Consider the following 17,042-nt stretch of genomic DNA (forward strand, 5'->3'; position numbering starts at 1 on the left):
AGCAAACGTCTAGCTGCTTCTCTTATTCTTCTGATGCAGTCTGTCTTGGCTTCTGTGGTGCAGTGAGATGCTTCAGTCTCACCTCGGTGTTCTATGATTCTCTCAGTGGTGATTTGTTCTTGAATAGTTGTAAGTTTTTCTTTTTGTGAGAGGGAGTGAAGTAAAAAAACAATTTACATTGCCATCTTGGTGCCATCTTACTTTCCTCCAAATTCCACCTTTACCACATCTATCTTAGATGCCCTATACTAAATTCTTATATATGTATTGGGGTCTGTTTCTGGACTATTTCTGTTTTATCTGTCTATTCATTCACCAATACTACACACTTTAATACTTGAGGCTTTATAATATGTTTCAATATTTGATTTTTCTATTTCAAAGAATCCTAGTTATTTTTGTTTATTTATTTTCCATATGAACTTTTGAATTCTCTTCAAGAAAAACTACTGACAGTTTATTGGGATTGCATTAAGTTTATAAATTACCTTTCAGAGAATCAATATCTTTACAGTATGACTCTTCCCTGTCCACAAATAGAGCATGTCTTTTCATTTCCTCAGATATACTTTTGTCTTTCAGTCGTGTTTTCCTCATATGTCTTACATACTTTTTTGCTAAGAGTTTTTTTTGTTGTTGTTGCTGTTGCAAAAAGGTTCTTCTATTTCATTGCATCTTCTAATGGATTGCTTGTATGTAATAAAGATATTGATTGATTCCTATAAATTAGCTTCATATTCTACCATTCTACTGAATTCTCATTCTATCTCTCTCTCTCTCTCTTTCTCTCTCTCCATATTTGGACTGCTTTCCAAATGATTCTCTTCCATTAAAAAATTCTTTTTAAAAGCTAAAATTAATATCCCCAGAGAATTAAGAAATTATTATATCCATAGTTCAAGAGCAGGATTCTATGGGAAAAGAATAAAGAACAAGAAGATATTTTTGAAATTTAAAAAGACCAAATAAGAAGTTTAATCAAAACATTATAAGATAGAGGAAATCTTCCATTTAAAAAACTAAACAGCCAAAAGAAAAAATAATCAATTTGAATAGCCATATATCTATTAAAGAAATTGAATCAATAATTAATAACCTTCCCAATCAAACACTAGGCCCAGAGTTCACTGTTGAATTCTACCAAACATTAAAGGAAGAAATTATATCAGTTCTCTATGATATCTTCCAGAAGATAGAAGCAGAAGAAAACATCTTAGCTCATTCTATGAAGACAGTAAAACACCAATACAAATACCAAAAACATTACAAGAAAGAGAACTACAGACCAATATTTCTTACAAACATAGGTGTAAAAATCCTCAACAAAATGGCATCAAATTGAATCTACAATGTATAAAAAGGATTTTACACAATGTCCAAGAGGGATTTATCCCACATGTGCAAGACCGGTTCAACATTTGAAAATCAATTAATGTAATCCATCACATCAACAGGCTAAAAAAAAAGAAAAATCAAATTATATCAATAGATGCAGAAAAAGCATCTGACAAACTCCAACAACCATTCATAATGAAAACTCTCAGCAAAAAAAGGACTAGAGAGTAACTCAATAAAGAACATCTACAAAAAAACTACAGTTAATATCATATTTAATGGGGAGAAACTTGAACATTTTCTGCTAAATCAGGAACAAGGCAAGGATGGCCCCTCACCATTCCTTTTCAAGAGAAGGATATTAAAAGTAGATGGACTGGGAAGAAAGAAGTAAAACTGTCATTGTTTGCAGATGACATGACTGTCTATGTAGGAAATGCAAAAAATTGACCAAAAAAATTCCTGGATTTAACAAGCAATGATTGGAAGAATTTAAGACATAAGAGTAATATACAAAAGTCAATCACTTTCCTATATACGATCAATGAACAAGTGAAATTTGAAATTAAAAATACAATACCATTTACATTGACAATCAAAAAAATGAAATACTTAGATATAAATCTAACAAAATATGTACAGGATATATGAAGAAAACCACAAAATTCTGATAAAAGAAATCGACTAAGAACTAAATAAATGGAGAAATACTCCAAGATTATGCATAGGAAGACTCAATATTGTCAAGATATCAGTTCTTCTCAACTTGATTTATAGATTTAATGCAATCCAAATCAAAATCCCAGGAGGTTATTTAGTGGATATTGACAAACTGACTCTAAATTTTTTACAGAGGGGCAAAGACTTGGAATGTCCAACACAATATTGAAGGAGAACAAAGTTGGAGGACTGGCATTATCCAACTTCAAGAATTACTATAAAGCTGCAGTAATCAAGACAGTATGGTATTGGCAAAAGAACAGACAAATAGATCAATGGAAAAAAACAGAGAACCCATAAATAGACCTACATAAATACAGTCAACTGGTCTTTGACAAAGGAGCAAAGGCAATACAACAGAGCAGAGAGAGTCTCTTTAACAAATGGTGCTAGAATAACCCCTACATCCACATACAAAATAATAATAGTAATAATTATAATTACAATAAGCCTAGACACAGATCTTACACTCTTCACAAAAAGTAACTCAAAATGGATCATAGACCTAACTGTAAAATGCAAAACTATAAAACTCTTAGAAGATAACACAGGAAGAAACTTAAATTACATTTGGTATGGTGATGCCTTTTTATTTATTTATTTTTAATGGAGGTACTGGAGATTAAACCTAGGATGTCATGCATGCTAAGCACGTGCTCTACCACTGAGCTATACACCCCACCCCGGATGCCTTTTTAGATACAACCCCAAAGGCACAATCCATAAAAGAAATAATTGATAATCTGGACTTCATTAAAATGAAAAACTTCTGCTCCACTAAAGACATTGTCAAGAGAATATGATAAAACACAGACTATGACTAAATATTTGCAAAATACATATATGATAAAGTTCTGACATTCAAAACACACAAAGACTCTTGAAACACAACAATAAGAAAACAAATAAGATTTTTAAATGGGCCAAAGACCTTAACAGACCTCACCAAAGAAGATATACAGATGGGAAGTAAGCATATGAAAAGATGCTCCACATCATTGCATACCAGGGAAATGATAATTGAAACAGCAATGAAATACCATTACACACCTATTAGAATGGCCAAAATCCAGAGCACTGATAACACCAAATGCTGACCAGACAGGAACTCTCAGCCATTGCTGGTTGGAATGCAAAATGGCACAGCCAACTTTGGAAGACAGCTTTTGAGTTTCTTACAAAACTGAACATACTCTTGCCATATAATCCAGCAATTGCACTCCTCGGTATTTACTCAAAGAAGTTGAAAACTTATGTCCACACAAAACCTGCAAACAGATGTTTATAGCAGCTTTATTCAAAATTGTCAAAGCTTGGAAGCAACTAAGATGTCCTTCAGTAGGTGAATGTATAAACTGTGGTACATCCAGACAAGGAATATTATTCAGCACTAAATAGAAATGAGCCATTAAGCCATGAAAAGACCTGGAGAAATCTTAAATGCATATTATTAAGTAAAATAAGCCAATCTGAAAATTCTACATATTGTATGATTCCAACTATACAGCATTCTGGAAAAAGCAAAACTACAGAGTCAGTAAAACGTGGTTGCCAGGAGTTAGCAAGGAGGGAGCGATGAATAGGCACAGTAGAGAGAATTTTTAGGGCTGTAACACTACTCTATACGATACTATAATGGTTACGTTACTTTACATTTGTCAAAACGCATAGTATGCACAACACCAAACATGAACCTTAATGTAAAGCACAGATTTCGGGTGATTATGATGTGTTCATGTATGTTCATTAATTGTAGCAAAAGTACTACTCTAGTGGGAGATTTTGAGAGTGGGAATGGCCATGGGTATGTGAGGGATGGAGGTATATGGGTAATCTCTGTACCTTCCATTCACTTATGCAGTGAACCTAAAACTGCTCTAAAAAATAAAATGTATTTTTTAAAATCAAAACCAGAAGGTAAAGGTATAAAAAATGGGAGAGAAAAGATAATAAAATTTGAGGGCCAATCTGGGGGGGTCTAATAGCCACCTAATTAGAGTTCAGAAAGAGACAGAATGAAAGGGATGAAATTATCTAATAGTGCAAGAAAATTTTCCAGAATTGAGGGATCCAAGTCCCTAGAGTACTTGGTGAGTACTTGGTGAGCCCACCAAGTGATCAGCAACATGCACCAAAAAAAAACCTGAAGTGATTCACTTATCACGAAGGGGAGCTGGTTTGTAGTAAGCTTATGTTATAAAAGGTACTGTTCTTTTTCAGTAGCTCTAATTTAAGGCTTGTGAATCCATTACAGTCACTTCAGTGGAGTTTTCATTAGAATCAGTTGGCTGAGCCAAGGTGCTAATGAGGCCCCAGTCATGGGCGTAACCCCTGGGTGGGCCATTCAATGTATTCTGTTCTGTGGCCAGCCTCTTAGCATAGAACATGAGGGAGGCAGGGTTAAGAGGGTTAAAAAGTACAGATGAGTCGATTCGAAACCATCCCCAGTATGAGAAAAAACACTCCAAGTACCTGTCCTAGTGGAAGTGCTGCCTGTTCATGTATAACAGTTAGACTCCTCAGTTTGGATAACCAAGATGTACTAATTATTTAATATATTCAATTACTATCCACACACTGCACTGGCTCTGGGCCTTGAACTATTCTCTGGAGAAGGAAATAGTTGGGTTCTCTGTGTTTTTTGGTGGTTTCCTAGTTTTCTTTCTTCACATAAAAATTCAAGCAAGAGCCCAGAAGTAATTTTTCAGGCTAGTATTTCCAGGCACACGAATTTTATATGCCAGTCAGATTTATTGTAATAGGAATAGAATGAATTAAGTCAGCTGCTTCTAGATGAGGTTTGTGATTGATTTTCCAGAGCACCTTGGAGACTGCCCGTTTATCTCTTACTGTTCTCAGTAAAAAAATAAATAAATAAATAAAAATAAAAAATTTTGCTCTTTGGTCAGGTGTGTGCTATTTTCCACCTCTCTTCCTTGGCACCTACTACTGCACAGCACCACGCGTTCTTTTCACCCAAATTGCTTGGCTTTACCATGTCTCTCTGAGATTTTTTTTCTCCTTCTGGTCATTGCTCTTTTGTCAAATTCTCTTTGAACAATCTCTTCCTTTCCCTGTCTCTCTATTTCATGCTCACCTTCTAATGACTCTTTTGGTAATATCCAAAAGGCTTATTTAGGAAGAAAAAAAAAAACGATCAGCAGGAAGAAAAACATCTTCTCTTACTCCAGATTTTTCTCCCATTTTAAAATATGATATTCTATTCATCTTGGAGATTTTTTTAAGTTTTCAGAAGTGAATATTAATCAAGCCACAGCATGAGGCAGTGAGGAGTCCATTTACTTTTCTATGCCTCAATCTTAGCCTTTGTAAAAGGCAGTCACTAAGTTACCCAAAGCTGATACCTCTTGAATATAAGTAACTTCTTTCTTTTTTCTGTCACTGCTTTCTCACTGGTCTCTGCCAAAGCACTCTGAGTAGAATCCTACCTGTAAAGTGAGGAAACTGAGGGACAAAGCCTGGTTGTGATTTGATGAAGGTCACATGGTTTGTCTGTGGCATTCAGAAATAGCCTGGTAAACTCAGTACACCAGACAGTCTTCCCACTCAATTGTAAATCATTTAAACTCAGATTTAAGTATAATACCTTGCCTTGGTCTCAGTGCCACAGCATTTTATTGTTTCTGGCAGAGAAGGGGGAAAAATGAAAATTAATATAGTGGTTGAAAGTTAAATCTCTTTAACAGACTAAGCTCAAAAAGATACTCACTATTTTCCTTCAGTTCTTCCTCTTGCGCCCCAGGCTTGGTCCTGCTTGAAGAACATATGAAAAATTATTAATTTGTCTTCTCTGGGGCTAACTATCCCTGCTATAGTGAGAAAAGCCCTGGAAAAGGAATCAGGAGACCCAGGGGCTGGTCCTCAGTGGATCACTAACTAGCTGTGTTACTTTGGGCAAGTTGTTTCATGGTTCTGGCCTTCAGTTTTCCTATCTGTAAAAATAAAGGTTGGAGCAGAAAATTGCTAAGATCATTTCAGTCCCAATTTTGTCCGATGCTAGCTAGAATCAATAAAAGAAAACACTTTGTGAGTGAGCACGTGAGGTAAATACAGAAGTAAGAAAAGAGACTAACTGGTTGTTCAGCACAGTAGACAATGCACAAAGGAAAATCCAAAGAGGTATGAAGCTGAAAAGTGTAAGATGCTTTTAGCAACCTAGAAATGGATTTAGATATCATTTAATATAGGTCTGGCATGTTACAGAGAATACGAAGACTTGGATTAGATGATCAGTTCCAACCCTCAAGCTGTCCTTTCTTGTTGGTTGATGTAGTTACCCATCAAAGGGGATATAGAATGGGCTAAAAGCAAAGACCTTCAGAGGTGAAAAATATAGAAGGATAGAATCTGACCAATGCAAGTTTCAATCATCTACAGAGAATGGACACCACTATTTTAACCAAGCACTGATGGCATCATTGGTAACATAAAAGAATGTCTGACACTTGGCAAACATTCTATGAGGCTGCGCACCCATGTACATGAAGGCAGCCAAATAAACTCCTGTTGCTATAATCAGTGTCTCTTTGGGGCAGGTAGATTTCTTCCCTGTTACACTGGAGTAAATGAGTCAGCTTAACTAACTGGAAGAAAGTGGTTCTTCCAGAACCATGCTTCTCAAATTTAGGTATGCATGAAAATTATCTGAGGAAAGTTGTTAAACTGCAGATTCCAGAGTATGACTCCTGGGATTGTGAATCAGCAGACTGTAATTATATGCACCAATCTGTATCTTTAAAAAGTATTGCTGGTGATTCTAATGCAAGTTGGAGTGTACTTTGAGAAACTCTGGGGTAGAGAGACCAAATCAGGCCTCTTCTACAAGGCACCTGTTCCTATATGGTCCATTAGAATAAGGTCTTCAAGCAAAGAGTTCCCTACAGTGAGTTTTCTATCACACCAAAAAGACATAAGCAATACGTAGAAAATTCAGGTATAATCCAAATTCAACGATAGTATTTCTGACTGAAATAAATATAGGCTGTGATTATCCCCCCGTCTTTAGTATCTTCACTATCATCTTTATCAATTTTGTTCCTTAAGCATTTTAACATGCTCTGATCTACCCTGGACATTATTTTACTAAATTCTTCAGCAGTATTTGAAACACTTCATATTCCCTAAAGTAATGACCATTCCCACTGTTTTGAAACTCTTTCTTCCCTTGACTTCCATGACACCAGGTTCTCAAGATTTAACTGTTAATTTTCTGGTCATGACTACTTAGTTTCCTTTGTGGTATCTTCCTCCTATCCCCATTCCTATGGGATAGTGATCTCTGTTTCAGACCCTCTTCTCATTTTAAGCATTCTTCTTGGGCAGGGTTATCTTTTCAAGGAGCTTCAACTAACATCTCTAAGTTAACATCTACTAAATCTGAATCTCTAGACCACATCTCTCTCCTGACCTGAATAGTCAATCATCTCCTTGACTTCTCCACTAGAATGATGCCCAAACACCTCTACCTTGGTGTGTCCAAAACTGAATTTGCAAAATCCAATAGATCTACTAGAGGATCTAGCCATGAAAATCAGGTAAAGAAAAGAAATAAAAATCATCAGAATTGGAAAGAAAGAATTAAAACTATCTATTTCAAATGACATGATCCTATAATGGAAAAAACTACATAATCCACTGAAAAACTATTGGAGCCAATAAACAAGTTCAGCAAGGTTTCAGGATACAAGATCAATATACAAAAGCTACTTGTATGCTTATACACTAGCAATGACTGACCCAAAGTGAAATTAAGAAAACAATTCCACTTACAATAGTATCAAAAAGAATAAAATCTTAGGATAACATTTAACCAAAGAAGTGTAAGACTTGTACACTGAAAACCCAAAAACATAATTTAAAGACATTAAAGAAGACCTAAATAAATGAAAAGACATCATCCTACGTTCATGGATTCGAAGACATGATATTGCTAAGAAGGCAATACTCCCCACATTGTTCTACAGAGTCAAAGAAATCCCCATCAAAGTTCCAACTTCCTCTTTTGCAGGAATTGAAAGGCTTATCTTAAAATTTATATTGAAATGTGAGAGACACATAATAGCCAAAACAATCTTGAAAAACAAGAACAAAGTTGAAGGAGTCACACTTTCTGATTTAAAAACTTATTACAAAAACTACAGTAATCAAAACAATGTGATACTGGCATAAGGATAGACATATAGATCAATGGAATAGAATTGGGAGTCCAGCAACAAACCCAAACCTCTATGATCAATTGGTTTTTGACAAGGGTGCAAGACCATTCAATGGGAAAGGATAGCCTTTTAAACAAATGATACTGTAAAAATTGGATATCCACATGCAGAAGAATGAATTTAGATCTCAACCTCATACCACATAAAAAAATTAACTCAAAATGGATCAAAGGCCTAAATGCAAGAGCTAAAACTATAAAACTTTTAGGAAAAAACATAGGGATAAATCTTCATGACCTTGGATTTGGCAATGGAGTCTTAGATATGACACAAAAAGCATCAGCAACAACAAAAATATAAGTTGGAATTCATCAAAATTAAAACTTTTGTGCATCAAAGGACATTATCAATAAATAATAAGGCCACCCATAGAATGGTAGAAAGTATTTACAAATCATATGCCTAAGAAGAAATTTGTATCTAGAATACATAAGAAAATCCCTTATAACTCAATAGTAAAAAAACAAATAACCTAATTTAAAAATGGGCAAAGAATTTGAATAGACATTTAAAAGGATATACTATCCAACCATAGGAAAGAATAAAATAATGCCATTTGCAGCAATATGGATGGACCTGGAGATTGTCATGCTAAGTGAAGTAAACCAGAAATAAAAAGAAAAATACCATATGATATCACTTATATGTGGAATCTAAAAAATATGAGACAAATGAACTTATTTACAAAACAAAAACAGACTCACAGACACAGAAAACAAAATTGTGGTTACCAGCAGGGGAAGGAGGGGTGGAAGGATAAATTGGGAGTTCAGGATTTGCAGATACTAACTATTGTATATAAAATAGATAAGTAGCAAGGTCCTACTGTATAGCACAGGAACTATATTCAATACCTTGTAATAGCCTATAATGAGAAAGAATATGGAAAGGAATATATATATGTATAACTGAATCACTATGCTGTACACCAGAAATTAACACAACATTGTAAACTGACTATACTTTAATAAAAAATAAAAATAAAAAAGGATATACAAATAGCTAATAAACACATGAAAAAATGTCCAACATTATTAATGATTAGGGAAATACAAACCAAAACTGCAATGAAATACCACTTCATACCCACTAGGATAGCTGTAATTTAAAGAAAAAAAAAAGGACAATAGCAATTCTTGGAAAGGATGTGTAGAAATTGGAACCCTCAAATATTTTTGTTGGGAATGTAAATGGTATAACCACTGCTGGAAACAGTTTGGTGGTTCCTCAAAAAGTTAAACATAGAGTTACCGGACGATCCAGTAATTATACTCCTAGCAATATACTCAAGAGAATTTTTTTGTTTTGGTTTCCATTTTTTAATTGAAGTATAGTCAGTTTAAAATTTTGTGTCCATTTCTGGTGTACAGTATAATGTTTCAGTCATACATATACATACATATATTCCTTTTCATATTCTTTTTCATTATAGGTTACTACAAGACATTGAATATAGTTCCCTGTGCTATACAGTATAAACTTGTTGTTTATCTACTTTATATATATTAGTTAGTATCTGCAAATCTTGAATGCCCAATTTATCCCTTCCCACCTCCTTTCCCCCTTGGTAACCATAAATTTGTTTTCTATATCTGTGAGTCTGTTTCTGTTTTGTAGATGAGTTCATAGTGTCTTTTTTTCTTTTTCTTTTAGATTCTACATATGAATGATATCATGTGGTATTTTTCTTTCTCTTTCTGGATTAATTCACTTAGAATGATGATCTCCAGGTCCTCCATGTTGCTGCAAATGGCATAATTTTGTTCTTTTTTATGGCTGAGTAGTATTCCATTGTATAAGTATACTACAACTTCTTTATCTAGTCATCTGTCGATGGACATTTAGGTTGTTTCCATGTCTTGGGTATTGTATATGATGCTGCTATGAACATTGAGGTGCATGTATCTTTTTGAATTAGAGTTTACTCCAGATATATATCCAGGAGCAGGATTGCTGGATCATATAGTCTATTTTTTGTTTTTTCAAGAGAATTTTAAAACATATATTCACACAAAAACTTGTACATGGTTTCTTTGAACCATGATGAAGGTGTTCTGGAATTAGATAGTGATAAAGGTTGCACAACTCTTGAATATATTAAAAACCACTGAATTGTACAATTTTAAATGGCACATTTTTATGGTACATGAAATAGCTCCATAAAAATATCAAATTTAAAAAACATTAGAAATGGGCAACAGATTTTAACAAGCAACTCACAGAAGAAAAACTAATAGGACTACAATTAAAATGAGAAATAATATTTTCAGCCTAAATCCAGTGACTGCCATCCTTTTAAGGAAAGGGAGATTTGAAGATACACAGATCCACGCACAGAAGGAAGAAGGTCAGCTACAAGCCGAGGAATGCCAAGGACTGCCCAGAGCTATGATAAGCTAGAAAAAGGCAAGATCCATGAGCGAATAAATTTCTGTTGTTCTAAGCCACCAAGTTTGTGGTTGTTTACGGCAGCCCTAGGAAACTAAAACACCCTACTAAGAATCTGTATCCTACAGAAATGCTTGTAGAAGTGAGCAAAGATATTTACAATATACTAGTAGGCTCATTGGAGCATTCTTTATCATCTCAAAAAATTAGAGGTAACCTAAATGGCCGTCAATAGATAGCCAGTTATATAAATTACAGTACATCCCATTGTATATAGAATATTATTCTGCTATTAATAAAGGCTTCTTGTATTGACAAGGAATGATGTCTTTGATATAGTTCCAGGTGGCAAGATCAAGTAGCAGACAAACATGGATGCTTTTACAAGATGATATATTTTAAAAACTATTAATATTGTGTACATATATACATACATGTATATGTGAGTGTGAATTTTCACTTGAATAGTAACAGATATGAAATAATACCCATTAAACTCTTAGTGGTTAATTCTGAGGACTTGTAGAGGTGGGTGAAAACCTTTTGATTTTTTTTTTACTTTTTACTTTTGATAGACTATTTGTCAGTAAAGCTGCACTTCTTTGGTGATGGAAAAAAAATTTAAACACTCCTTCCACACTAAAATGCTTTCAGTTGTTCAAACATTCCATTGTCTTTCACGTTTTCAAGCTGTTGTCCATGATTTCCCTCTGCCCAGAACACTGTCTCTGTCAACATTTTTGCCGGGCTATTCATCGTCCAAGTCTTGATTTCTTCACTCCTAGAAGCCTGCCCTGAGTACCCTTCCCCTCTTTATAACCATGCAAAGCTGGATTAGAGACTCTCTCCTGTGTTCCCAAGCACCCTGTACTGCCCTAAGATAGCACAGAGCATACACTAGGCTGTGATGGTTGGTTTGCCTGTCTCCTCCACTACACGTGTTTTATGTACTGCAGTATTCCCAATCTACAGCCAATAATTATTGAATTTATTAATTGACTTATGGACAGAACCTTACTGAAAATCCAATTCTTTTTATTTCAAAGGGAAAAAAACAGAAAAATATAGAAGACATTGAAGAAGGGAGCCAAAAAGATAACTCAGAGATATTTTTCTTTAACCCAGGTGAAGAGTTAGATGGAAAGACAAAAAGAAAAACAAGGCAGCCTGAGAGAAAAAGATCTGGGTAACATGATCTGTCATAACTTCATCTCTCCCCACAATCAATATTCCTCCTACAATGGACCGCTCAGTACTCCCACACCCCAAACACAAACTTACATGACTTTGCTCATATAAGGGGAAGTGCACGTTTGCAGCTCAAAATGCTCTTCTACCCACCCCCCTGCCAAATCTTATTTTTAACAGCCTTTTGACCTCGCAGAAGCTTTTGACAGAGTTCACCACTGCCATCTTTGTTAAACATCCTCTTCTCTTGGTTTTTGTGACACCTCAGTGTTTTTCTGCCATTTTCCTGGCCACTCTATTTCAATCTCATTTTGCCAGCTCCTCCTCCTCCATCATTTGACTTCTAATGCTGGAATTTCTACAATGAAATCCAGCCAGCTGAAGGGTGAATGTCGAGGCCATGGTGAAAAGTGTAACCACAATGCCAAAGATAATGGAGAAATATTGACAAACTCCTGAGGAAACCAAAGTATGACTCCAAAATTTTCTATCCTATTATTTTGCCCTTCAACAGACAGATATTCTCAAGCATGCAAAAGTTCAAGAAATACAACACTCATGAGGGCTGCTTAAAAAAATAGCTGATAAAATCTAGACAACCAAGAGATGTATCAAAACAAAGAACTCAGGAATAAAAAGCTGCGATGAAAAGACTAGTGGTAAGCACTGAATTGATTTAAATACAGAACCAAGACCAAACAAATTAGAGAATTCTAGGTGAAGAACAGAATGTAAATGTTATAAACTATGAGAAGGTATAAATAATAATACAGCTAACAAAAGAGATGGGAGGAGAAATGCCCCTCGTCATATTTCATAATGATAGCTTATTTCCTCATATTTATAATAATAGTTTATTTTGAACCAGGCTGTGTGCCAAGTATTTCATATGTAGTAATTCTTTCATTCCTCATAACCCAATGAAGTAGACACTTTTTAATCCCCAGTCTAAAAATGAGAAAACTAAGTAAGGAACATAGAGATAAACTAATTTGCCCACCCTGTAGCTAGTAAGTAGCAGAGCTGATTTGAACCCAAGCAAGCTGTCTCCAGAACCCATGCTCTTTACCAACTACCCAGGGAATCAGTCTAACACTATCAAAAATTGAAACATAGAGATAAAAATATAATAACTATAACCTCTTTATAGTTTCCAAATCTTTGATCTTAACTTTAAAATAGTCTTTCAGAGATTACTACTCCTTGAGGGGGAAGAAACATTTATCAGAAGTTTATCAGTTTCTTTACTTTCACTTTGATTTATTTTTCTTTTGTTCAAGCATTTTTTAAAATTTCATACTTTTAAAAAGAGTATGTATACTATTTCTATTGAAATTTTCTATCTATCCATTTCTTACTCTTTTATAATAAAATTGATGCCCAGAATAATGTTCATTAATCTTAGTAATTAATGTTTATCTGCCAGATAGCAAAGTAAGCACTTTAAATTATCTCATTAAGTTATCACAACAATCTTATAAATAGTTAGTATTTTTATCCACTTTTATTCAAATAAAGAAACTGAGGCACAATAATGGTTATTTCTGGTTAGTGCAGATTTGGAGGTATTTTTCCCCTCTTTTTTGCACTTCTCTATATTGCTTCCTTGTTTAATAATGAGTATTTTTTACAAAAATGTGAGTGCCATTCTAAAAGTATATTTTTAAATAAATTACTCTTGAAGATTCCACAGTGGTCAGTCTTGAGACTTTTTCACTTTCTATTCTGCATTCTCTCTCTAGACCATGTCATCAACTCCATAGCTTTGAATACCATCCACAGGTAAATGGCTCTCAAATCTGTATTTCCACTGCAGGGTTTATTTCTGAGCTCCAGACACATATGTTCAACTGCCAGCAAGACATCTCCTCTTGTATGCTTCATAAACACCTCAGTTTCAACATGTCCAGAATCATAGCCATCACCCAAAACTGGTCCTTCATGTTTCCTAATCCCAGTGAATGGCACCACTCTCCACCCAAACACACAAACCAGAAACACATGAGTCATTTTTCATTCCTCCCTTTCTCTCACCCTGTGTATCCAGTTCATCACCAAGTACCTGCTACCTCCAAAGTATATCCCAAATCCATCTACTTCTCTCCACTACTACTTCCTCAACCCAAGCCACCATCATCTCTTGCAATCAGCTTCTAACTTTAAAAATTCTTGCCCCCGTAAAATTCATCCTTCTCACAGCAGCAAGAGAGATGGTAATAAACATAAAAGAAATTGTGTATCTCCCCTACTTAAACTCTTCAATGAACTCCCACTGTTCTTAGAATAAACTAAGAAACCCCTTACCCCTTATGGCAGAAACTGCAAATTGCCTATCCAATATGTTTCCCCCTTCTATAATAAAATCAGGATTTTCTTAGGAGTCATAAGAGGCTGAGTTGAAAATAAAAGCTCTTCATCCTCCATTATAGCTAGGGGTGGCCAAACCCAGTTCTAGCCAATAGATAAGAGGAAATCTACAGGATAGGGCTTCCAGGAAAACAGTCGCTTTCCTAATGGAAAGAGACAGACTCGGCTGTCACATGTCTTTTGCCCTTTGCATTCTCTCCTTTTGCTGCCTGGAAGTAGAACGGTCATCTTGGAAGCATGAAGATGGAAGCCATGCTCAAAGGATCATAGAACAAAAAGATAGAAGCTTGGGTCCTGAAACTTGCATGAGTCTGAACTGATGACAATGAGGCTCCTTTAAGTCAGAAAAATAAACCCTTTATTTTGTTAAACCATCATAAGCTGGTTTCTGTTATGTGCAGGCAAAAACAGTTCCTAATAGATACAATTTCATATGATATGGTCCCTGCCTACCTCTTTAGGCTCTTTAGGCTCTCAAGCAACTCTCCTCCTCATTCACTATATTACCACCTTACTGACTTTCCTTCTACTCTTCAAACACGACCTCTTTTCTGCTTCAAGGTATTTGCATGTGCTGTTCCCTCTGGCTAGAATAATCTTTTTCCTATTCTTCACAGACTACCTTCTACTCATTATTTAGATCTGAGCCTAAAGGATACCTCTTTAGCATAGACGTCCCGATCACCTCCACAATCCAAAATAGGTGCTTTCACAATACCATGAAATTTTCCTTCTTAACATGTTTCATTATTTATATATTTTTATTTATTTACAGGACTTTCTTTTCCCTTTTAGTTTAACTTCTGTCTCCCCAACTAGCCTCTGAGCTCTACAAGGTCAGGGACTGTGTTTGTCTTGTTCACTACTAAATATATATCTAGCCCCTATAACAGTGCCTACCACATAGAGTGCTAATAAATGAAAAATCTACTAAAATTTTGTTTGCTTTGTGCCATTTATCCTGCTCTCCTGAATCAGACTTAATCACTCCTCCCTCTATGGTTCCATGGCATATTGCTTTGACCTCTGTTTTAATTTAATCCTTTTAACAAATGAGGCATGTTTTAAAGGATCTTGAAGTCTGCTCAGAAGAAAAACACATAAAAACTAATTATAATGCAGTATAATAAGCACAACATTTGAAGTATGTGCAAGATGTGAAAATAGAACCAGGGAAAGAGTGATGAAGTCGATGAAGTGGTAGAGATGAGAGCAGGGAAGTCCTTCAGGAGCTGGCAACAATTAGGCAGCATTTTGAAGGCTAAATGGGAATTTTCAGGTAGACAAGCAGAGGAAGGGAAATCCAAGCAAAGAATATAGCATGTGAAAATACCCTGTAAAGTGAAAAAGCAGAGTGCCTAGAATCAATAAGGCATAAAGTGTAAAGAAGGCATTGGAAGCATAGCGTGAGTAACATTGTTGAGGAGGAACCATCTAACACAGTAAACATGGGTTTTTCCATAAGACTGCTCTCATGGCTTTCTTCTCCTTCTTTTTTAAGCTTGACCAAAGAATTGTAGAACAAATAGAACCATGGCTTATAGTTCATAACTTCCATAATCAATTTCATACATGAGCACGTCTGCAACAATTAGAAAATTACTTTTCTTCCTCGAGATGTTAGGATGCAGATGAAGTCATGCATACCTGCTCCAAGGCCTTGCCCAGATAAGACACCCAGTTGGCTCTATCTCTATGGTGGAAATTGTCCAAAATCTAGGCTGGAGAGATTAGGCAGGGTCCAGACCATGAAGTGTCTATGATGTCACCATAAGTAGCTTTGATTTTATAGACAATGGATAGACATAGAAGGATTTTAATCAGGGGAGAGGTTATCCTCAGGTTTGTGTCCTAGAAAAGATCATTTTGAAGGCAATGGATTGGAAGCAAGGAAACCAGTTAGGAGTCTATTACAACAATAGAAGTAGCTATGAGAACCTCAACTAAGACAGTGGAAATTGAGGATAGAGAGAATAAGATTGGGGTGATAATTCAGAGACAAAATTGACTGGATTTAATAATTGATTAGGCATTGAGGCCTAATTAGGCAAGAAAGAAAGAAAGCAAGGATCATTTGGAGGTTTCTATTCTAGAAATGTATCATCATGTCATTCAGTGAGAGAAATAATGTAGAAAGAAGAATATATTTGGAAGGGGAGATAATTCAGTTTGGAACATGTGGTATTTGAGCTACCTGTGGGATATTCAAGTGGGGATGTCTAGCAGGTTAGATGGACACATGGATCTGGAGCCCTAAGGACATCCTAGGTTAGAGATATGGATTTGAGACTCATCAGAGAAGATGACAACCTATACTAAGGCTTTAGAAGCCAATATGGGGAGATAAGAATGGCTTTGAAAGATGTAAGAATTTAGAATCAAAAAGACCTGGTCACTAATTGGATAATGGAATGGGACAATGAGAGGGGAGTCTAAGATAAACCACAGGTTTCTGGTTCTAGAGCCTGGGTGAGTGATGGTTCCACTGTTATGGACTGAATTGTGCCCCTTCCCCACCATTCATATATTGAAGCCCTAACACCCACTATTTTTTAATATGACTGAATTTGGAAATAGGGTCTTTAAAGAGATAATTAAGGAAAAATAAAGTTGTATGGATGGGCCCTAATCCAGTATGATTGGTGTCCTTATAAAAAATGAAGATTTGGACAGATGTATGCACAGAAGGGGAATAACCATGTGAACACAAGGAAGGCCATTTACAAGGCAAGGAAGGAGGCCTCAGGAGAAACCAACTCTGCTGAGATCTTGATCTTGGACTTCTAGTCTCCAGAACTGTGACAATAT

This window comes from Camelus ferus, chromosome X (genome assembly GCF_009834535.1).
Source record: "Camelus ferus isolate YT-003-E chromosome X, BCGSAC_Cfer_1.0, whole genome shotgun sequence".
NCBI lineage: Eukaryota > Metazoa > Chordata > Mammalia > Artiodactyla > Camelidae > Camelus > Camelus ferus.